Here is a 24,510-nt window from a genome sequence, read left to right on the forward strand (position 1 = left end):
AGGATGCATGACTTAAATTATTTTTCTTGGCTTTTTGTATCCATTAATTGATTTCGTTCTGCCTGTCAGGATCCTGAGGGCACTTCCAGACGCCATGGGCCCTCTCCATCCTCCTAAGGGATCTCCTCTGGTTCTGTTCCTATGACCAGCAGCAAGAGGATGGTGGCCTGTGCTGGGGTCACCTCGGCTGGCTTGCCTTCCATCAGCATCTGGTCCTTGCCATGCCCTGGCAAAGCTGGTCTTCAAACAGGATCAGGCTTCTCACAGGGGGCAAGTCAGGCCCAAGATGGTGCAAGCTGAGAGCAGTGACAATTCAGTCCAACTCTCATCAAAGAAGTTCTGCCATTGACATCCAAAGAGCTAGGATTTCACCTGGGTTTTTATATCCCATATATACCCAAAAGAAGAAGATGTTCACAGAGCTGGATGCATCTTCCTGACATCCCTGTGCCCCAAAAAAGGGTTGCCTCTTCCACACAGCTTTTGGGAGCTCCCCACAAGTTCATGCAAGCAGGGCATTCCAAATTTATCATATATTTCTGTTTCAGACTAGTCATATCTTTCCAAGAAAGACGGAAAAAAGTCTAGAGAAAGATTGTATCAGTGTGCACATACGAAGGACAAAAATAGGTCTCTATCTGAATGGCTTCCAGCCAGGGGGCTGCAAAATATTTAAGGTATCAATAGCTTTCCTGACACCTCAAAACTGAAACACCTAGACTTCACTCTTGGTGTAATTTTTTTTCTTTTTTTTTTTCCTAAGCTATGATATCATAATGAGATTTGTTTTGCCTCAAAACCCATGACTAAATCTCTTTAATTTTAGTGGTGTTTATTGGAGCTCCTCAATGGTAGGCTTTTAATCTAGCCCAAGGCATCTCATAATTACCTTCACAGAATGCAAAGCATATCAGAATATTCATAACATATCAAATATTTAAATGTTCCAGTATTGACTCAGGACTTAAACATCAAAGATATCTTAATATAATATATATTCCTAAGTGGGGTCTTTCCTGGGACCCTACAAGCTAACACTGCATTTCCACCGAAGCAGCACAACCCACGGAAGTTCTGCTCTGTTGAAAGATATTAATGAGATCAAGTAATTCCATCACAGTAACAGTGAGGACTACGCAAATGAAGGGTTTTCAAATGAATGGAATGTTAAGACCACTATGTTCTGACTATTAAGTCAATGTCAGATTTTTTTTTTAAGTCAGGCATATGAATGATGCAAACATGTTTTGCTCTGCTTTCGTTAAACCAGAAAAAGCATAAGAGCAAAACCAAGTAGTTTTTATGTTTCACTGTGAAGTGCAGAACGGTCTTTTAGAATATAAGAGATCTGTGTTGAGACCTGTAAAATTCCATCTGGACCAAACTCCAAAATCAAAATCTATTGCCATTGAAAGATGTGTCAAAACAGATTTGGACAGAAGATTTTTGGCTACAAGGAATTAGCTCTTCCTGAAATTTGCTTAAACAAAAATCATGGTCATCTCTACACAACCTGCCCACAACCTGCTACATAGAGTAGCAAATATGCTTAAAATACAATAGTGATGTTCTGCTCATGGATATGCAGGTATCTGTGGAAAAGTAGTAAAAAAAACACATAACATTTGGGGTAGCATGTTTTTAAAATTATACATACTAGTTCTAAGATCAAGAGAAAAGCATCCTATTCTCTACTTATTCTTCTGGGTGGTGACGAGAAAATCACTTCCCACATTTAAAGTGAGGACAAACAGCTGCAAGATTTATTGCTTCAACACACAGTATTTGACTTCAATATCAGAGCACTTTGTTCAAGATGCACATCTTCAGAAACCATAGTTTACACTGGGAGTACCTAGACATTAAAATATTACCAGCACAGATTATGGAACAATGGGCAGCTCTGAAGACCTTAAGCATCCCAGGGATTCTATGAGACCAAGAGAAACACAAGGGATGACAGTCACTGTTACCTGACAGTCAGAGTGAGATGGTGTTTTGCAGCATCTTAGACATAGACATAGACTGCATTTGCAGGTTACATTTTGCTGTGTCTGGTGGGCAGAAGGTGGTTTGAGACTCCCCTAATAGAATCTCTGACACCTTTACCTCTCAAAGTTGATCAGCACAACACAGGGAGTGGGTATGTGCAGACAAGAAAATGGCAGTGGGAGTACAGGATTGACTTGGAAGTTGCTGCTTCTGAAATGGTTCCCTCATTGGCCTTCATTACCAGCTCCCTTTTCCAGGCATTCTGTCTTAGTAAGTTAAGAAAAATGCTAATCAGATCCCTGTGTTCCCACTGGTCCTGGCAAGCCCTGCTGAGGCTCCGCTGACCCCTCACAGCAGTCTCCCAGTGATGTGTTGGCTGTCAAAGAACCCTCTGCCTAGGGTTGGTGGCAGCATGGCAGGAGCTGGGGGTCCAACAAACACAGGAAAGCAAAGGAGGGTGAGAGGAAGCTCCCAGCCTTCTCTGCCAGGCTAACCCTGCTTCTCTGCTGGGTGTCTGTGAGATAGCATCAAACTGGGGGAGAATGTCCTGCTGACTGCATACCCAGGGTGTTGAGAGGGGTGAGCCTCCTACCTAGTGGAGAACAGCTCACTTGATAGACTCTCAGCAAACCTAGCTGGGCTCCAGCTTAGGGCTCTGCAACCATCACTTGGACACTGCTCCTTCACAAAGCAGCTAAAAAAGGGACCGTGATCTGTGCAGGGCCCATAATTCTCCATTTCTGACAGTATATAAAGGCAGGAAGGCATATGGTGTTTTGAAACCTTTCTCCAGATTGGGGTACTGTGTTTCCTCACTACTTAAAGGCTGCTTGCTGTATAATAGGTCAGGACCCCTTGGTGAAGTTGACGTGTCCTTTATTCCCCCTGTCTATATTGTGATCAGCACAGGTACCTGTCTCAAAACATTTGCTAAGTCTGGATTCCTGAGTCATGCCAGAGGGTTGCCCTTGTGTACCTGATCCTTCCTGAACTTTATTCAGATGTGACAGAGAGAAAATGTGACATAGTCTGTAGAGAAGGCATTGGCCTTTCGATACCCGTCAGAGTCGTTAACTCTCTCTTACACACATTGCATCTTCTTACAACATTCTACTAGAGACAGCATTTGTCAAAGCCCACGAGGGTCAGCTTTCTGTGCTGTGAGGCCAAGGATGAGGCAGAGGCAGCTGGGACATTGTGTGGGACACAGGAGACCTGCTTGGACATCTTTGAAGGACTGGGAACAGCAGCGCACGGTCAGACCTGGCAGAAGTTGAATCTATATTGTATTCATGGTCAGGACTTCAGCATACCTTACATGTTGGTCTTCACCCAGATTTCTCCCAATAAAGAAGTACTTCCATTACACAAGGGTGGAACCCAGACATGGATCAATGTGTCTGTAGCACAGCAACTGGGATGAATCAGCAAGCCCACCAGCACAAAACTGCTCAGCTATGGGGGATTTGTATGAGCATCTGGGCTGTTGTGCTTCTGCAGCTCTCTCTCTGGCAGAGCCCTGAAGAGAGGAGAGTGTGCTAAGATTACAATGGATGTGCCAGGGAGAGAAGAGAAAGCTTTGAAAAAGTCTTTGTCATCTTTAAGGTGTAATTTTGGAAAGATGTTAATGGCTTTTCTGAGCTCATCTCAACTGTTAGGAAGGCTTATTTCGAAAAGAGTGCCCTGGGAGCTATAAAGGAGGTGTTCACATTTACCGTTGCTTTTACAAAATAAACCATTATATTTAATGCCTCTGATTGGATCAGATGGAGGAGTCATTACCCCATTCTGAATACAGTTCTAATGTCAAAGGACTCCTGGCTTCCATGAAACACAGACTGAGAATTAAGCACTGGGAGCTGGAGAAGAAAAATCCTATTCCATCCAGGTTTTCACAGATAAAGAAACTCCATTTATTGCAAAAGAAAACTTTCTAACAGTTACAAGGGAATTTTTATTCATAAATAGGTTCACAGTATCACTCTTTCATCCTTTGGGTAGGTCAGTCTGGTGTTTGCTCTGAATTCCTTGAGGCAGTTTTAATTTTCAATTAGTGCAGGGAGTTGTTACCATACCAGCCATACAGTGGAGGACTGAACTCTGTATATTGAGCAGGATCAGCTAAACTGGAGGAGAAGTTTTCCATTGCTTTTTAGAATCTGAGTGTAAGTTGTGCAAATAAAATTACTTCATTTTTCTCTTGGAATATAGGTGCTCCCTTGCCTTCAGTAATTAAAAGGCTGGAGAAAATCTAATTATAATTTTAAAATTAACTACCTGAGAATTGTGGTGCTGTTCAAGTGAGTTCCTCATAATTTCAGTTACACCTGTTTAGTAACAAATATTAATTAATTTTCATCTTGGAAAAGACAAAAACCTGTAGAAATGCTTTTTTCACTTAATAGTAAATACTGGTTCTGCAGTACCACAGAGGAGTTTTATAAAACCAGAACAGCATGCAGAATAATGGCCTCTATAGTGGGATAATATTTTTACATATTTGGACAAAACCGATTTGAGAACCAAAGCCTTAAACCGTTCCTACTAAAGTCAATGGAAAGACTCCTATCTGTCTCCTGTAGATGCATGTATTTATGGGGTTCTGACATTAAATGAAATGGTAAGGTCTCACTTGCCAAAATGAAGATCACTCCTGAGCCATCCAGCTTCTGTTGCAACAATATTTGTTCACGAAAGCAACCGATTGTATATTCTCTCTTTTGGCATTTAATGTCATATTTTCTCCTCCCTCCCCCCCACCCCCAACCCCATTCTGATCCCAGGGAAGCCATTTAGAGGCACTTCCTCAGCACTATAAGACATTTAAATTACTGGATGACTTCTCATCCCTCACTACTAGCAAGGCTCACCCTAGTTTTGCATGACCTAAGACAGATTGAAAAAGCACCCCTAAAGGGAAGAAATAGTGCCAGTGTAAAATGTGTCCAAGTAGCGTCAGGACTAGGTTGCATAAGCTTTCCCACCCATAGATTAGAACAGGTAATCTATTCTCAGTGCTTCTTTCCAGTTACTATTCTTTTTTGTGAACAATATTGCTTCTGGGCTCTGTGAAATACCAAAGTGAAATCTCAGTCAAAGTGACATAGGCATCTTGTTGCACAAACACTAGCCTGAGATATCACACATATTTGTCCCAAAAACCTGAAGTGGAAAGCTAAAATAATTTCTTTTTTTAAGAGAAATTATTGCTTCACCTACAACAAATTATTAACCAGAAAATGCTGACAAATGCTAACAAAACATTTTACACTACTTAAGTATAGAATGTATAGAATGTCATAACACCTGGAATTAATCTTGCAGGAATTAAACATTTCTACCTTTTGATTCAAAATAGCTATAAATTAATTTCTTTATTTATTTTGAGATAGTATCTCCAAAGCTTATCTCTGATGATTCTTGCCTAGTAAAATTAGACTAATAGACTTACAATCAAGTTTGCTTGTGCATCTTTATTCCATTTGTATCTGCAACACTACAGAAAAATAATCTTTTCAACATTGATTTATGTTCTAAAGAAGCCCTAAAATATGACATCATATAACATTTTTATTTTTTTAGAGTTCAAAAAAATTCATTTAAATTTGTCTTAGGTCGGTAGTGAAATTCATTCTCATTTTATCCAAGTCATTTCAACCAGAGTGTAACACAGCTGGACAGCATCATTATTGGGCCAAGGGCTACTTTGAGAAAATGTGCATACCTGTGTTTATATGTATTGCAGAAAATAATGGGTTTGATTTTCACAGAGTCTTGCAGCTCGGTTATGATGATCAGGCCCTCATGAATTGATAAATATCACCAATAGAGCTGCTTAGCAACCTTTGTATAATAAACCAAGAAAACGTGATCAAACGCTGATTTTTCATGTGTGGTTGCACAGTACAAATAGCAATAGCAATCCCTGAGTGGGTCAACACTCTTCTTCCCACTTCTTCTCTGTTCTGCTCATTCTCACTCTCATCCTACCTACTATCCTTATGGCAGGAACCTGCCATCCATTCCTTTCAGACTCCCCAAATTCTTGTTTCCCCTGTGTTTTTGAATTACTCTGGATGGTACTTCTTCCTCCCAAGCCTAGGACTGGGTTGGCTACTGGGTGCCCTGCAGGCATTAAAAGGTATTTTCTTAGCTGCAGCTGTAACAGACAGGTGGTAGAGAACAGCAAGAAAACTCCTGCTGACCTGTTGAAAACCTGAGCTACAGAGATGGTCTGTAGCCTGACAGGTCATGGCAAGGGTGCTTGTCCTACATGAAGAGTTGGCACAAATAAATCGCAGAATCACTGAATCACAGAATATGCTGACTTGGAAGGGACCCACAAGGATCACTGAGTCCAACTCCTGGCCCTGCACAGGACCCTCCCCAAGAGTCACACCATGTGCCTGAGAGTACTGTCCAATGTATGGACAGTATGCTTCTTGAACTCTGTCAGCCTTGGTGTTGTGACCACTTCTCTGGGGAGCCTGTTCCAGTGCCCAACCACATCCTGCATGTGGGAGACCAGGAGAGGTTTGATTACAGCAGTGGAAAAAAAAAATAGAGATATGTGAAGAGATCTGCGGGACCCCACAGGGCAACACCTTCTCTACATTCAGATGATGGATGGGACTGTTGAGACTCTTCAATTGTGTTCATGTTTAATGTTCACTGTATTTTTACCCTTTATTGTACCCTATTCCCCAGGTTTTATAAAAATCCTCAGTGTTCTATACCCTGGTTTATGCCCTTCTCCCTGATTGGCTCGCAAGTGTCGCATTGCAGTAATCATTAATTAGTAATCCCTTATTTGGTTAGCATTCTCCACCTTAACTCCACCCTAGCTCCTCCCTAACTCCTCCCACTTTTCCAGTACCTTCCAGCCCTACCCTTTGTAAGTCAGCTCCTCCCTTCAATAAACGTCCATTTCATCCTCTATCTCTGAAGTGGAAGAACCGTTATTCCTCTGGCCTGTGTCACCTGTGTGAAGAATTTTTTTCTGTTATCTAACCTAAATCTCTCCTGACACAACTTCAGGCCATTTCCTTGGGTCCTGTCACTGTCACCATCAGTGCCTGCCCCTCCTCTTCCCCTCACAAGGAAGTTGCAGACTGCAATGAGGTCTCCCCTCAGTCTCCTCTTTTCCAGGCTGAACAGACCAAGAGACCTCAGCTGCTCCTCATATGGCTTCCCCTCAAGCCCCTTCACCATCTTTGTTGCCCTCCTTTGGACACTTTCTGATAGCTTAATATCTTTCCTATATTGTGGCGACCAAAACTGCACACATGTGGTACCATGTGAGGCATTGTGAGCAGGGCTGCATGGATGGGGATAATTTATACTTTTCATTTACTCTCTTTGTAGTAGATGGAAGTTACTGAAACTTACCGTTTTATCAATATATTTTTCACTTATATGTCATCTTAAGCAATGGAGGTATACTTATCTGCGACCAGTTTGACACGTGCTTTGCCAGCTTACATGGGACCTCTGTGGAGGAGCAGAGAGACCAAATTTTTCTCGTGGATATTAATCACTGCACCTGTCTTCTCTCCTAAGTCATTTCTATGCCAGTTTTCTCTCTAAAGATACGATTAATTGATTCATCTCTAAAAAATCCACAAGTTGACCTGTAGCTACAGGACAGCTTAGTTACCTGAGAGTGGAGGCTACCTGAAAAATAAGATTCCTTTTGAGAAACTGTGGGTGAGATGAAGAAAATATGATACTGGAAAAAAAACCCCAACAACTATTTACACACTTGAGACAACAGGAGCTTACAATTCAAGTTCCATGTGCTATATATACCCATTTGTTTTAAAAGGTTTTTTTAATTTGACTAAAAAAGTCCAAACTGTGTTGAAAGTATGTTGACCTATTTGCTGCTGCTTTGGTTCACACACTAAGTCCCATGATGAGTTTCAGTCTTCAGGCTAAACACTTCCTCATTTATTGTCTCTTGTTTTACCAGCTGGACTTCTACAAGTATGTGACATGCAAGTAATTAATGGTACTTTAAATATCCAGAAGCCACTTCCTGCACCTACTGCCCTATACAAGGTCATTAAAATTGTTTAAAAATAATTTAATATATATGTTTTTATGGCAAAGAAAGTAAGATTTGCACTTTGGTATTTGAAGGCTCAGGGGTTTTTTCCTTTGTTTTGAAATTGGAAAGGTGTTTTCCTAGCAAATGGAAGCTGTGATACTCAACTAGTCTGAAGATTTAAGGGCTAAATTGCAAAATCTGAAGTGAAATCAGCAGAAAAAAGGCCCTCACTTTGGGAGGCAATATGGTTGGCTCTAATCTTTGGCCTTCTTCAACGTCTTTGTTTAACACTCCGTGTCATTTGCATCTGTTTAGTGACCGCAGAGTCTGATACCTTGAATTGCATGTGCCACCATGGAAAACAGCACAGTAACTGCATGAAGAAAGGCTCCTTGCCCTTACTAAATGGGAAAATAAGCTCAATTTTAAAGTCAGTAAAAAAAACTCAGAAATGCTTTTAAGGCAGGTGGAGCTCCAGTCTCCCAACAAACGCACCATGTGTTTTGTCAATGACTTGCTGGAGCATGATGAACAACCAGGAGCTTTACCACAGCAGAGGCATAGTCTGTCATTTGTCCTGTCTCTTCCACTAGAAACTAACTGTAAGCTTGCACAGAGGAGAAGTGCAGAGGGCACCTCCAGGTGAGTGTTATGACAGGGGCTTTATTCCTTTCCACATGAGAATAACCCTGGCACGCCACCACTTGAGCCAGTTTTGCAAGTATCAGTCACCTAAGTTCCCATCTCACCCGCCTTTTGGGAGTTAGCCAAGCCCTCACTGCACCCCAACACACAGCTCAGCAGTACAAGAAAAACCATGACGTGGGCAACCACAAGCAAAGAGAGAATGAAAGAGGTCAGAGCTCTGTAGGTCAGGCTTACATTGGTACTCGTCCATGAGTCAAGCAGCCTAGCAAGGCTTCAGCCACATGTGCCTCTTCTATATCTGCTTTGTAGGGTCACTTGGGCACACCTTATGCCCATCACACCAGCTGCTCCTTCCCCTTGTGCCTACCCATCTCTGCAAGAGCCAATTCGCCTAGTGCATATTCATGAGTTCTGCTGCAAAACCCATACGCCTTAGAAGATGTTCTGGTGGGACAGTCAGCACAGATATGCCTAAATGGCTTTGTGCATCTGGTATTTATGTGATAGTGCAAGCGAGAATATAACTTAATTTGGAAGAAAATCAGAAGGATCAAGTAGAAAATTATTGACGTACAAAAACTTATTACTGCTAGTGATGAAACATTCATGAAAAAAGACTTAAACATCAATGCGTCAAGCCTTTCTACTAATCTAGGGCACACCATTAGGATTTGCTGTAAACAGCTGTCAGCTTTTGCATCAACAACTTTCCTCTGCAACTATTGGTAGCACATCCATGATCAAATACTAACACCCCACACACCAGAGCAAAATGAAAGTTCAGTTAGAGCTGCATAGGAATTTCTCTAAAGTCTTCCAAGAAGGAAACTGAGAGGCGATATCTGCTCAGAATCAACAGGGAGTCTGTTAAAGTAGTCGAGATTCCATGAATCCCTGTGTTAATGATTTCTTAATTAACTGGCAGCAGCTTCATATTACTATCATGTCAACCTCATTAGAGGCCCCATTAGCAAAATCCAGAATTCTTAAACATGTGGAAAAGACAGAGAGGAGAGGATCTAAAAAACTCTCCATGTTACCTGCAGAAAAGCTTCCTTCATCAAAGAAACAGGAAAAAAGAGCTTGTTCATTCCATAACCTTTGACAACAGACATTGGTTCTGGCCAGAATGATTAACATTAATTCATTAGAGGTAATTTAGATCAACTGTTAACAGCATTAGTGAAAACAACTTTTTTAACTCACCTGAAATTTCTCCACTTCTATTCTAAGCCTGAATTAATCTTATGCTTCCAAAGCATGTCTGTGTGTTTAATTTGAAGTCAGGTATTACACAGAATTCATGTGTCTACACTTGAATTTTTTTGGTAGTTTTCTGGGCCTGTAAGTCACAGTTTGCTGGCTGTTAAATCTCCTCAGTGAAACAGAATTCAGCTGGGATATTGAACAGCACTTCTCTTTTGGGATACTCCAAAGAATAAACAGGACTGGGCCATCTCAAAGGGGCTACCACTCACTTAACATTAGGAAGTACCATTAGACCCAGTTCCACATATATCAGCAGTTTCCATTTGAGGACTTAAGAAAATGGCGAATCTGCTGCTGTAGTTTATTTCAGTGATTAACCGTGTCTTCTGATAAAATAGCAGTGCATCCTACACTCAACACAGGTCACGGAGAGACACATCAAGAAAGTTCTACCAATGCCACACATGCTTTATGATATGCAATTGTGAAAACATTTTGATATGGTTTAGCATCATTAAGAAGTTGTTATACAGAGTAATACACTAAAAATAATAAAATCCATAAAATTCCAAGAGTTATAGAGCATTTTGAGAGAAAAATAAAACTCCTGCTGAACAGATGGAATAGATAAAGCAAACAGGATAGCTACAAAATAATTTAACTTCAATCTTTAAATCTATGGAACATGTTGCCACTGTTTATAAAGATCTTCAGAGTAAGTTGAGAAATCAAATCAAATCAGGTATAGGGTCTGTGGGATTTTTATAGCAGTGTGCCAATTTTGCACCAACTTTCTGGAACAAACAACTCTTAACATATTCTATACAACTCATAAGTGTATTTCCTACATTAAGAGTCTTTGTTGTAAGCCTAGTAATTAGGGATGTGAACTGAATAAAATGTGCTCATATTAATACTTCTGTGCTTGCAGTTATTTATGAATATGAAAATTCAGGTCAATTTGAAAAACATCAAGACAAATTTCTGGTGAGACTCTGCATGTGGCAGAGCTACTAACAGTAGCCAGATCGAGGGATGGTGATCAAAAGCATTATTTTTATAGGTAATTACAGTAAATAAAGATATCAACTGTTGTGACATTACTGAATTCAGGAATAATTTTTTTACTGTACTTACTAAAGACCAGTTATACAATCAGAAAATCGCACTCCACTTTATTAAAAAAAATATTTTATCACAGCTGTTAAGAGACACAAATTCATTCCTAAATTATATTGGCTATATATATATTTATTAAGCACATTTACAGATGATCACTGTGGGGAATGAATTGCAGAAGAAGGTGTATCAGAAGTTACAGGTAATAAATTTAGCTGGTTATCAGAATGAATTCATAAACTAAAGAAAGAACTATCACTTCAAGTAATCCTGAGCAACTCAAAATTGCAGCCTTCTGGAAATCTGGTCCATTAAGAGAGGAATAGGAGAAAAAGGTGCTTGAAAAACTGTTGTGAAACCATGCAATGACATATGATTATGAATAATTCACTCTAAATACACTTATTTTAATCTAATTTAGATTAAAACAAATTTTAATTCCCCCTCCTCATCACAGTATCCTGGTGACAAAAAAAGATGTTTGTTTCTCATTCAAAGGCTGCCTACATTAACACCCCAAGTACATACAAGGAGGTTCCCATCCTCTCTTCACTAAACTGCCATTGAAAAGCAAAATGATTTTAGGTTTTTATTTTTAAAAGGTCCTAGAGTAGATGTGCATTCTTTGCTCAAGGACAAGTGCTGACAAGTCACTGGATACCGAGTGTACTGGTCTCCCAAGTCCTGCTGTATTTCTCAGTGTCATTGACATACAGTTACTGAGAAGCAGCCCTGGGGTTTCCTAAGCACATTCACGAGCAGCCAACCTGTCCTGAAGTCCTCCTCCTCCACTAGCCTTTCTAACAGAGACCACAAGTTCCCATTGACCCAGAACTCCCATCCTCTCCTCTTTCCTTACAGACAAACAGCTGGCTGACTGAAGGAGTCTCTTCTCTGCATGTTACAATAAGCAATTCCTCACTTAGTTAATAAATTGTTTGGGTTTTTTCCCCTCTGGTTTCCTCTAGTTGTATTTTTACCCTAATCCATAACCGACTTTCTAAAATTGGATAGGTGGGTTATACCTTGAGACACAGGCATAATCTGTCATGTGCAAGGCTGGGACCTAGTCAGTCAAAGTTTTATCAAAACCAAACCAATAAGTGGGCATGCCTTTATTCATCTTTCTTTCAGGAGAAAACATAAAGAAAATAAAACCAGGATTTGGGGCTAAGGCTTGGAGAATTTTTCTGCCTTTCAGCAAACAGCAACATGATAAAAAAATTAATAACTAGGCTCTGGGAACACAATCCAAGCTTAGCCGTCTCTCCATGACTTAACTCTGATGGCTGTTTTGTCCATAGCAACCAAACCCAGGAGAGAATTACTGCTGAAATCAAGACATACAGGGACACCTTTTGTGATACTTCCACGGTCAAGCAGGTTACAGACCAGGTTTACAGGTAAGACAGTTTAGATGCATAACTGTAACTAGATAATAAGGAACATAACTTGCTGCACTGATATTTGTGTGTTTAATCACCAACACCATCTGCTTTAGCAAAAGCTAGAGCATCCAAACCCACACTAATGACCAATCACGTTTGTAGAAAGTAACATTCCTCATTTGCTCTCTGCCTGTGAAGAGGTAATACAGCTTAAATCTCACTGTCTCCTACTCCCCATTTACAGAGGTGTCAAAGGCGGGAGGGGGAGTTTCAACTAGGGCTGGTTTTACTAAACTTGTGAAGCTGGGACAAGGCCCTGAGCTTGGACTTCTTCCCCTATGCCATGATAGCAAGTGTTCCCATGTGGAGCAAAAGGTGGGAGCTGCTTCCTAGACACCTCTGACACATGAAAAGTAAAGTGAATAAGTACTAAAGCCAACTGTTAGAAGTCTCATACCCAATACATCTATTGGCTGAAGGAAGATCATAGGTAGGAAGTGCAATTATCTACAAGTTACAGAAATATTCAGCCATGTGAGGTACTGTAACAAGAATTAATACAAAACTGGACCAGATCATATGAATTGTTAATGATAGAAGAAATTATGGGACAAAAAGAAAAACAATCCTGTCTGCTTTTCCTTGGGTTTCTTAGCAAGATACTGCCATACTCAGTACTGTGCTATGGCAGCGAACTGCCTATTCCTAATGTCTGACTTAACCTGTTTTTTTCAAATGTCTTCTTCATGTCTTGGAAAGATACTCCCTTTCCACATCCAGGAGAAGAAAACTAACAAGTATATCAAAACTTTCCTAAACATGATTCATTTTTCAAAATAAATAAAAACCCAAGCAGCTGAAAGAATCAAAATCCCACACCTAAAGAAGAGAAAAGTTCTGATTGCCTCAGCTGTTCTCCCCAGGACAATGTCTTGTCAGGCAGAGAGCAGACATGACATGGAAAGTCACACCACTCTGCTGGCTCCCGCACACCAAGCTCCAGCCCTCCAGCCCCGTTGCAGCAGCCTAAGCCACAGAGGTTTCTCTCCCTGGATCTCCACAGCTGTGCCTCAAGCATGGAAGCACTGTGTTGCAAATATAGATGTACTCTGTGGTGAAGCCCCAGGGACTGGGCCTCAAGTCTGCTCCTAAAACCTTCCATGATATGAGGACAGAGCTGTTCTTTGATGCCAGTCATGCTAAAAGTAAGAAGGCAAGCTCCAAAATGCCTAGTCTCTATGCTCAAAAATTTTAATTCCCCCGATTTCATCACTTTACAACATTATCTCAGTTACAGCTTGCATTAATTTGCCAATCAATTAAAATATGAAGAGAAGCTATCACGGAAAATGTTTTAGAGTTGAACTGAGAGGCTAAAGCAATTAAAATTTGAAAAGATATTTTCTAAATACATACCAGTAATTGGAACAAAATAGCCTGAAACTAAGCTTATGTTGGATATTTTTCACAAATTTGACTTGCTTTAAGAACAATACCTTTTTTTACTTTTTATGATAATTATACAACTCTTCTGTAGCTATCATGTTTAGTCAAAATAAGCTCTATATGAACACTCTTTAAAGAAGAAGTATTTATAGTTATATTAATCTGTAAATCTAATTTGCAGTCTCTGCTTTAGAAAACCTAGAAGGTAGAGCCTTATCATACCCAAGTGACAATTTGCATTAACCCTGTGGATCATCAGACTCTTTAATACTTCAGTTCACCTGACACAACAACAACAGTGGCTTGAACAGCCTATTAATTTTTATAATTCATGTTATTGCTGTTACACCCTTACACACAGCAGTGACTCCTGCATATCCTTAAATTAAGTAATTGGCAATCAATACAACCTTCAGCTATAACTGATTTTAAAGGTATTTTCTCACAACTCCTTCTTGTATAGGCAGTGTCACTGGCTGGGCCAGCCAAAGAGAGATATTTAATGTACTACCTTTTGTCCTCCCATCAGTATGAAAATATACAGAAGAGGGAAGTGACTGACATGCACAGCAGTTCTCTAACAATCCCGTTAGCATCAGCAGAGCTGTCACTGATATTCATAAGTATTGACACAGCTTCACAGCAAAGGGTTCCTAGGAAACGGCAAAACAGTTTCCAAAGGAGAGCTGAAAACTTGACTCCGTGACTACACCACCCTTAAACTATAAACCAGGAGTAACGAGATTCCTCTATCTGTAGCCATTACAGACAAATATTGGTTCCAAATGTTACTACTGTGTTAGTTGTTTCAACGCAGAAATAGTGATACTCTTATCCTATTTACAATGACTTATTGACAGGGATCAGCAAACATATTGAGCAGAGTATGTGTTACATATCTTATCAGCAGGGAGCCAAATGAACACACAGCTTCTCCAAGCAGGGTATGGCTTAACTCTGATGCTTACTGATTAAGCAGGACTTTTAACATGCCATTACCAATGGTTCTGGGACTTCTATTACTATTATTGAGTAGAGCCAGCACTAATCAGACAGTCAAAACAAGAACTTTGCTCCAAACTGTTTCTTCACATGGTATTATGTGAAGATGATATATCTGTATCATGAAACTGTATGAAAATCCTGAGACATCAACTAATGTTTGAGTTTTACCAGAAAGCATCACATCTGGCTTCCTGGTGGAGGCAATGTTATCAATACAACAGGAGCGCTGAGGACTTCAGGTAACATGCAGCTATTGTTTTACCTGGTACTTTAATTTGGTTGTGTGACTTTTTTCTGATGATAGCAGGACAAAGCTATGCTGAAGGGGGTGCACAAGGCTTGCAGACTTCAAAATGATTTTTAAAAATCACATGGGATTCTTGTCTGTACTCATAATAGAAAAAAAAACACACAAAAATGAAAAACAAACAAGCAAAACCACCTAAAAATTAAAAATGCAATGCATTGAATATGGAAACCCAGATGACTTCTGCAGGCAGTGTGACGAATCACCACTCTCTGGCATTTTTGCACTACTGAGTTAAGGTAATACAAAAGATGACCTTCCTCTCACTTCATTCCCAGAGTCTTGCAGGGAAGTAGTACATCTGTCTGTACAGCAGGCACTGTGAAAGTAAGTAGCAGTGGTGCTGGGATCTCTGAGGTTACCTAATCAGAATGTGACTAACAAATTGCTCTGTTGAACATGGGGCACTGGTGTTATTGGTAATATTTGCACTGCAGATCTGGCTGCAGCAAGTCTCTGAGATCCTCCCTTGCGCAGCCTCCGCCACATTTTGGTTCTTTGGGGTTTGGTTTTGACTCCTAAAATGTCAATACCTGCCAGCCTAATGTGTTAGAACTCTGGCTTTCTGCTTTCTGCAGACCAACCCTGCCCTGGCTTGTTGGGTACAGGCCTGGGGACATGGATCTTGTACATGAACCATCATTGCGTGTCCCCACGGCTCTGCTGAATGCTGAAGTCTTACTCTGAACAAGGAAGAAAGAAGCTCCTTTCAAGCAAAAAACTGGTCTCCTCACTCCCTGCTCTTGTGCAGACTACTCATCTACACACACTACTCAGGAATTTCTCATTTAACTACAAAATTTACATGTAGTTCTTTGACCCATCCACTTACTAAATACAGTATTTCTAACCTAGTGCCTTTTAGGCATCAACAGGCTCCCAGTTTCAAGAGTTTAGAATGAAACATGGGTAAGAACACACTGCTCATACACAGTGAAAAACCAAGAGAGTAGAAGGTAATGAATGTTCACCAAATACAACCTGAAGGCTAAGTCATTATTTTTATTTGTTCTCTTTCAACTCATCAAAAAATATCTCCCAGATGAGTTCTTCTACACAAATTTCAGCACATATCTAATACAATATCTAGCATAAATATCTATTATACTTACGCTAAAAGTTCTTGAATAACAGACTTTATAAATGAAGGGGCTGACCTAACCTTACCTGTACCTGTCCTACAAAAGCATCTCATTAATGCAGAACAATAATCCTAGCCCTAAATTTTGAAATGTGGAGACTTTTTAAGTTATGGAGAAAATACTTCATAGAAAAGTTGAAGTCTTTACTTACAGAATGGAGCACAGAGTGGCACTCCTTTCTAAACTTTATTGCTTTTGAAAAAAACAAGTATTATACAAAGCATGTTCCCATCCATTAATAATGCAGGGCAGCTAGTTGGCATTGAGCAGCTGGTTACACCTAGCAGGGGGATGTTTATCTACTGCCTTGGAAAAGAAAGGCTGGTTAGGGTTTTTTTTCTAAGCTCTAGTATATACTTTCAGCTCTGGAGTGACCTGAATAGCATGCTTCAGGTTCATCTGTCCCATGGTCTCTGAGACCAAAGGAGTCTGCTGGGCCTTGTCTGGTTCATTGCACATACTTCTGGCTCCTGAGCTTCTGCACAGCATGAAACAGAGCTCAGAGAGCAAACTCATCCCAGAGCTTCTAAAAATATGAAATCGGCACTGTACTCCTGCTTTAGATTAGCTCATCAGACCAACCTTTCCCTGATCAGAGCACATCTGTAGCATTTTTGACACATTTGAGGCCTTGCTGGCCTGATGCTGTCACTCTAGGAAGAGTGAAGAAACACTAAACAGTCTCTGAGATGCTTTAAATCCCAGTTGATGTGAATATACTATAATGCAAATATTTTTCTGCAATGGGTGTCACATATAGTTTACATGATGATATGTGTGAGACTTTCTTGGAACTTGTTTCAGATTAAATTTGTAATTTTTATTCATCTCTTCATCGACATAAATATACAATTTACATTCATAGACTTCAAGTGAAAAATGAAATGGTATTTTTGTGTTATATGTATATTGTAATGGTTTTGAGTCTAGGCCTTCCTTCCTGGCAACCAGGAAGGAAGGAAGGAATTATTCCGCCTATTTCTTTCCATAAACAGACTTATAAATATGAGGGGAAGAGGGATTGACACTCTCTTTTCTTTCGGCAAGGTCCAAAGGCGACAGGTTCCCTGCAGCCAGTCTTTGCTCATGTTGGCTGAGGCCTGCTGTGGCCTGTTGTTTTCCTTTCCGATCCGATCTGGTGGTGTGGCGTGATTCTCTTTTCTCAAGGGAAGTATTGAGATTTCATTTTGCTAGTTCTTTATTTTGCTGGTTCCCAGGTCTTGATTGTGCATATCTGCCTTGGTTTTGTCCCTTTTTGTCCATTTTCCCTTTCCCTTTTCCTTTTCGGGGGGGTGTTTGGGGTTCCTTTACTATATGTACATAGTATTTTAACTGTATATAACTGTGATATGTGCAAAATATATATATTTTTGCTATAGCTTTGCTACTTCACTTTTTTTAGCTTTGGGAAGGTGGCCTTTCACTGTAGTCTGGGGGACTTGGTAGGGAGCCAGCTCCAAACTTATATATATATATATATATATATATATATATATATATATATATATATATTCATACCTCCAAGGTAACAATTTTGACTTGATTAGGCTATACTCAATGAATTTAAATCAATGGAATTTAGACTTGCTAAGTTAAATTTAAAAAATCTGTCAGGATCTTTATTTTCAGTGCTGTCCTTCATCCTCATCTTCAGAAGCCTGTTTAAGCAATCCTTAGGAGAATAAAGATCAGAGAAAAAGTGAAAGGTAACCAAATCCAGCACCAAATTTCTCAAAAATAAGGTTTGGCTTTGACCAGCTGAAGCAGTGTTATGATGAACATTGCTGGTCAGGAACCCTTGACACACAGCTCAGGGGTAGGGTAGTACCAGCACGGCGAAAAAATCATCTGATGTTTGCTGAGGAAGGCAGAAGGCTTGTCTTCTCTGAGGTGTGCTCTAATATGAGTTTTGAACCAAGGTGTGCTTTCCCAGACGTCAAAACACGGCTGCATCATACACCTTCCATCTGCCTTCGTCAATGTGGGGGTTCAGCTTTACTCTGCAACTCAGCCACCAGCCACTCATTTCCCTCAGAAAACAGTGAAGTTGTGTCAGGAACGCACAGGAAACAAGAATTTGATAGGGAAGAGCAAAGAGGAGACCAGTACTGCAAGCAGACAAGAGCTGTTGTGGTTCAAACAAGCCCTGAGTGGGGGCAGTTCATCTGAGCCACAGCTGGGAGGGCTCAGCTACCTCCCAGCTGGGCCTGATGGAGCAGCAATCAGCCCGTCACTGACTCATTTTGCTCTTTCCTTTCTCCGGTTCATGTGTAAGCAGCTCTCCATAGGGATGGACTTGATGGTTGTGGTAAGAAGGGCCAGTGCTTTGCTGTGGGGTGGGAAGGGTGATAGTCTTGGAGTTTGAGGGGCTTGGGAAGATAGATGGGAGCAGCCTGGTCTGGAATGGGATTAGGAGGGGGTTGAAAGGCTGAAGGAGAAGTTGTGTCCCTATGGCAATGATTCCTTTATCTTCAAGAGAGAAGGTGAATAAGCAGTGTCTGCTGATATGTCCTTTATCTAAAACATTCGAGTCAAAGATGAAAATAATCTTCTCTGATTGCAGTCAATTTGTGTTGTTTGCCACTACATTTGTTGGTACTTTGTAGTTTCAGATGTCAGCACTAATGATTTGTAAGGTTCGATAATGTACAAGAGAGCTCTGGTTTGGGTAACTGCTTGTTCTCTTATAGGATGAAGTTACAGAAGTAGATGATACACCACTGGGGGATCCAGAGATTTTCTACTGCTGCAGGACAAAAAATTGTTCCTTTCAGGGTTTACCAGTAATAGAGACAAAATAAATAGACTGTACTATGATCAAGTAATGTTGGATTTATAGGTAGGAGTTGGGATTTGATAACAAATCAAGTGTTTTAGGCATACTATATATTTCTCAAACAAACTCTAAACAAGCCCAAACTAAAATCCCTCTGGCTTGAAATAAAGGGCTGGTAAGAATCACTCCCCTTCTCTGAGTCTGACATTCTTGAAACTGAAGCCACCTGGGAGCACTTATAGCTGTGAACTTTTGCTGATGTGGAAGCCAAGAGACTGCCTCAGATTCTAATTTACAGTACTGTAGCAATCAGATCTGATCCCTCTTAAAACTCCCCTGACAGTCAAAGAGTGCTGGGTTTTGGCTCCTTTCCATTTTAAAGGATATTTGCAGTACAGGTACTTCAGTGACAGTTGTCAGTTTGCATTAAAGTGGATGGAGAGTAGCCTTTTTGGTTGACTTTTTTTCAAGTTTGTTATTATTATTTAAAAGACAGCTGCAGCTCACATCTGGCAAATCTGGCAACCCCTGCAGCTAAACTGATACTGAGTTTCCCAAGAGCATAGCAGAAGTGCAATCTGATGAACCTTTTTTCATCCATTTTTTATTGAGTGGACTTCCAGGATTTGGCTTGCTTTTGGGCAACCAGAGAGAAGAGCAGGAAGAATTGTAGGAGTGCTTGTGACTTAAAATGGAATAATTTAATTTGTAATATCTTTGGAAAACAGCAGCTCTGTGTGCATGTTGTTGCTATTTACTTACCTCTGGTTGTTTCAATAGGAGGCATTTTGAGCTGCATCTCGGTCATAAGCTGGAGGTAGGGTGTTAAGACAGGGCATTTGCAAAGAAAGATTTTCAGCTGAACAGTTGTCTGGTGCTGTGAGGCCCAAGCGTACATCTATCAATTTGATACCGAGACACAAAATTGTTAATATGTAGGTTGTAGTAGGAATTTTGGTATTTATTCTGTTTTTATACTTTTATTATCCTGCTTATAAAGACTTCCTCAAAATCTGAAAGCATTTTAGCTTTTTTGTATTGCCATCCTTCTTACATACTCCCAAATCATTTCCAGAGGAGTGATTGGGTTCACTTGCAGACACTACTGCACCTAGAATGGTTGAAGGAGAGGTGACTGGAAGAGTCTGCCTCACTATCATTAATGGTGAAATATGTGTGTGTGGCACAGCGTGCCACCAGGTGGTTAGTTGTGCAGCTCTCAAGTACAAAGGTAAAAGTAAATCTGAGTTAAGCACTCATTATCAAATATAAATAGGTATTTGAAACTCATACCAGCAATTTTGTAACTTTGGCAACTGGTGCTCTTGGGTATTGCCCCCTCCAGACCATATATTGATGTTCAGGACATCAATATATGGTCAGGAAGCGAAGAAGGGAAAGACTTTCCATGAGTAAAAAGCAAGAAAGACAAGGGCTGAAAAGCTGTTTTTTCCTCCATTATGAATTCAGGTCGGTAAAATGAAGGATATGCACCAGAAAGCTGGTGTAATGATTCAAATAACTGGAGAAAGGGCTGCCTCTGTTTCTAGGAAGCACTTAATTGACCAATGTGATTTCATACTTCATTGTTTTTTAACCACGTACCAAAGGCTTATTTGTAGCATAAAGCCTTCTGATAGTCTAAATGGGAAATTTTTAATTTTAAGATACTTTCAGATGCTCGTGGAGTGGTTGAGGTTGGACCTTTTGAGGTCATCTTGTCCAGCAACCCCAACTCAAGGAGGGTCACCCAGAACTAATTACCTGGACAGTTTTCTGGGTAGCCTATGACAGTTCTTGGAGATTCTCACAGTGAAAAGTGTTTCCTGATTTTCAGAAGACCTCCTGTGTTTCAGCTGGTGCCCATTGTCCCTTGTGCTGTCACTGAGCACAACTGAAAACAACCTGGCTTGGTCTTCTTTGCACTCTCCCATCAGGTGTTTATAAACACTGATCTCCCTCTTCTCAAGGCTGAACAATCCCAGCTCTCTCAGCCTTTCCTCATGGGAAAGATGCTCCAGTCCCTTAATCATCTTGGCATTCCTTGGTAGTGTACAGTTAGAAAAGCCATCATTGATGGCAACTTAAGCATCTGATCCAGTTTATGCATATGAGACATACAAACTAGCAGGCAATTCACTTAAAATATTACAGACTAGTAATGAGAGCTTCTAACATGCAGAAGCATTAAATAAATGCAGACAAGAGGTGACTTTAGTAGATAGTAGTAGACTCTTGGCTGAAATAGGATTAATTTTTTTGCTGTGGAATGTCTGGACTCTTCAGTCTACACATTTGATGCATGGATTTTTGGTTTAGGTTTTGTTTTTTGAATGAAGCAAAGTGATCTCTCTCTTCCCAGAAGTTATTTCTGTTAGGGAAGAATCCCTGACAGTTGTTGATGTTTACAGTGAGGATTGTTTTGTTATTTAAATGTAGTTTGTGTTATACATATGTATATGTATGTGTATATATAATGGCATAAGAGAGTGTGTTAAGATGGGCTACAGGAAATTTTGCTAAATTTAGGTCTGTCTTAAACTATTGTCATTCACTTCTTTAAATTACCTGGTTAAGCCTTTACCCAATTGCTTGCAGAGTGATTAAGCGCTTACCCGTGAAATATCCTGTAAATACTTTGGCATAGATTTCTAACCTTGGATGGCAGTATGTCATTGTGATAGACTAAAAATACCTTTCAGAAAGATAGAGGTCGTAATTACTGTCATTTATCCATCCTTCCATATTTGCAGCATAAGAAGAAAAGCTGGAACTATAAAGCCGATGAGATTAATTCCTTAAGAAAAGCTTTTAAGTATCACCAATTTTGGAGAGAACACTCCAAAGTGGGGAGAACACTCCAAGAGGATGTACACACTACCAGTGAGAAGGAGATTGTTAACATGTATAAACATTTACAGACATAGTACAGTGTTTTCACAAAAGATATGAAAAGGTGTGTAAAAAGATGGAGAGCTAAAGCACACTAGAAGCAGTACTAGTATTATGTTGTTTATGCTCTTCTTGGTTTTCCCTTTTTTTTTCCCTTACATGAACATGTCTATATTGTGATATGAATCTTAATTTCTAGATTTTGGCTCTCTTCTGACATATGTAGAATGCTTGAGAACCATGGTTTTAGAGTATGGGCTGATTAAATAATCTCGTCAGTATAGTTCTTGGTGTGTGGGTTTGCGGGGTTTTTTTTAGTTATTTCTATGTAAATATTTGTAGTTGAGGAGTCAATACCCAAGAAATTAACGTGTCATTATGAAGTGCAGTGCCGTTATAGGAAACCTGCAGCCACAGATGGCAAGTTCATAATACCTGCAAGTGAGTACTCAGGACCCACAGCTAGACTGTAGGTCTGCTTTTAGAGTCCTTGTAAAAAGAGCATCTCTGAAAATTCTGTCCCTCTAATGCCGTATTAATACAATTGATTAACTTTAAATTCAATCTGATTTTTTTTTTAATAATTCTGTTTTTTATTGTGTGCTGACGACCACAAAGGCAAATTTCTGGCCTAGAATGTACTTATCTACCTGCTGACAACCTAAATTTCTTGAAGTCTGGCTTTTACTGACACCTTTGCAGCTGCATTATTTTAAATCTGCTTAAGCCTACTGAAGATGTCATAGGGAGACAGTGGGTTTGCAAATCTATTCCTCGACTATTATTAAAGGTATGTGCAGTATAATATAGTACTGGTGAAATACCATAGGGAAGGAGGGGGAGTCATTCCAAGGCAAACACTCTGACTGGCAGAGTTACTGCATCCTGCCTCTTGTGCACTGTGGGAGTGAGAAGGTGGAAAGAGATGCCCACCTATTCCCAAAATATCTTCTAGTGCTTCTTGCAGGACAGGGATAGCAGTAAAGAAATTTCTAGCAAAACCTACTATTTCAGTGCATGTTGAAACTCCTTGCTATAATTCTAAAATAAATAGTCTATCAGGATGCTATAGTAACATGTATATTAAATCTGCCAACTCAACCTTGTCAAATCAGTTCTGTGACAATTAATTCTGTGACAGACCCAGTGCTTATCTGTATAAAAGATGGTTTGTGATGACAGAAAAATAGTGTTTCTTACGTATACATGTCCCCACTCACAGAGACATGAATACTGATTGTATTGATTTTAAGCAGTAACTCATGGATAAATTTTTAATGCAGAGTCAGTTCCTATATGGCACTCTAAACGCCAAGCTGAAGGCTAAACGTAAATGTTTGCAATCTTCAATCAAGAAACTTCAATGGGGATGTGGGAATAGGTAATTGGCCAAACTATTTACTGACTTTGATATGAATGCTTATTCAGTGCTTGGTTTCCCTGGAGCCAAAGCAAGAGATAATTGCCCCAGCCTTTAGACTCTATTTCCTCTGCTCTAAGATAAGAGCACATTTCTAAGGTGATTATTACTTAATTACCCACATTATGCTGCTAATACCCACCAGATAAACACAGCTTTCACTTTTGAGTGTTGCTGAACAAGAATATTAAGTGGTCCTAGGCTGGCAATGGGGAGCCTAAACTGGGATTGTCCCCTTCCCTGCCTTGTCCCTTGGTGGGAAGTACAAGGCCTGCAAGTGCCTGATGGGGTGGAAGCCTTGAGGGGCCAGTAGTGCCTCTCCTGAGAGACTGGCCATGATGGGGAGCAAGCTCCATGGAGGTGCCAAGGCAGATGGTATAGGAGCCAGCTCTGAATTATTTTTTATATTATTTTATTTTATCATAAATGTTTATTAAACTCTCATTGGTATAACCCTATCTTGTTATACACAGTTGCCTCCAGTGTGCATATATAAATATATACACATATAATAACTGAAATAATGCCATATCATCTTCTGTATTGCTACTTGAGGCACTTCCTATTGAAAGGGTAGTCCTCAGGACTGAATTTTTAGATGTGCTTCATTATAGTATTAATATTTCAGAATTTTGCTTTGTTACTTCTGGTGGTCTAGGAGAGGATGGTAATGGGTGTGGAATATTTTGGTTTTAATCCCATTATGTAATTTTTTGCTAGGTACATATTGTTTGAGAGAGGTATAATACTGCTATTAGAAACTAGAAAAACCCCCTCATTTTCTTAAGCATCTATATATATCAGCTATTTAGGCAAAAATATATTGAGAAAAAATTGCTCTCATGAAGTAAACTGCCATATTTTATCCAGTTTCTGTGGAAATGGATGTGCTATAATTTTGTCTTTGCTTTGCAACTGGGTTAAAAACTAGCAATGCAGCAATTACAGACAAGGCTGACAGGCTTAAGCTGATGCCTTTCTGGTTTGGTTTATATTGAACCCTAAAGAGCCCTAAAATCAGCAGTGTCATGAAGAGACTGCACTTGAGGGTGTGAGCAATCAGGCTCTAACAAATGTAACTTTGTTGTGTAAAATGACATTGTCCTATTCATCAAGT

This window comes from Corapipo altera, unplaced genomic scaffold, assembly GCF_003945725.1.
Source record: "Corapipo altera isolate COAL_440 unplaced genomic scaffold, ASM394572v1 2b, whole genome shotgun sequence".
Taxonomy (NCBI): Eukaryota; Metazoa; Chordata; class Aves; order Passeriformes; family Pipridae; genus Corapipo; species Corapipo altera.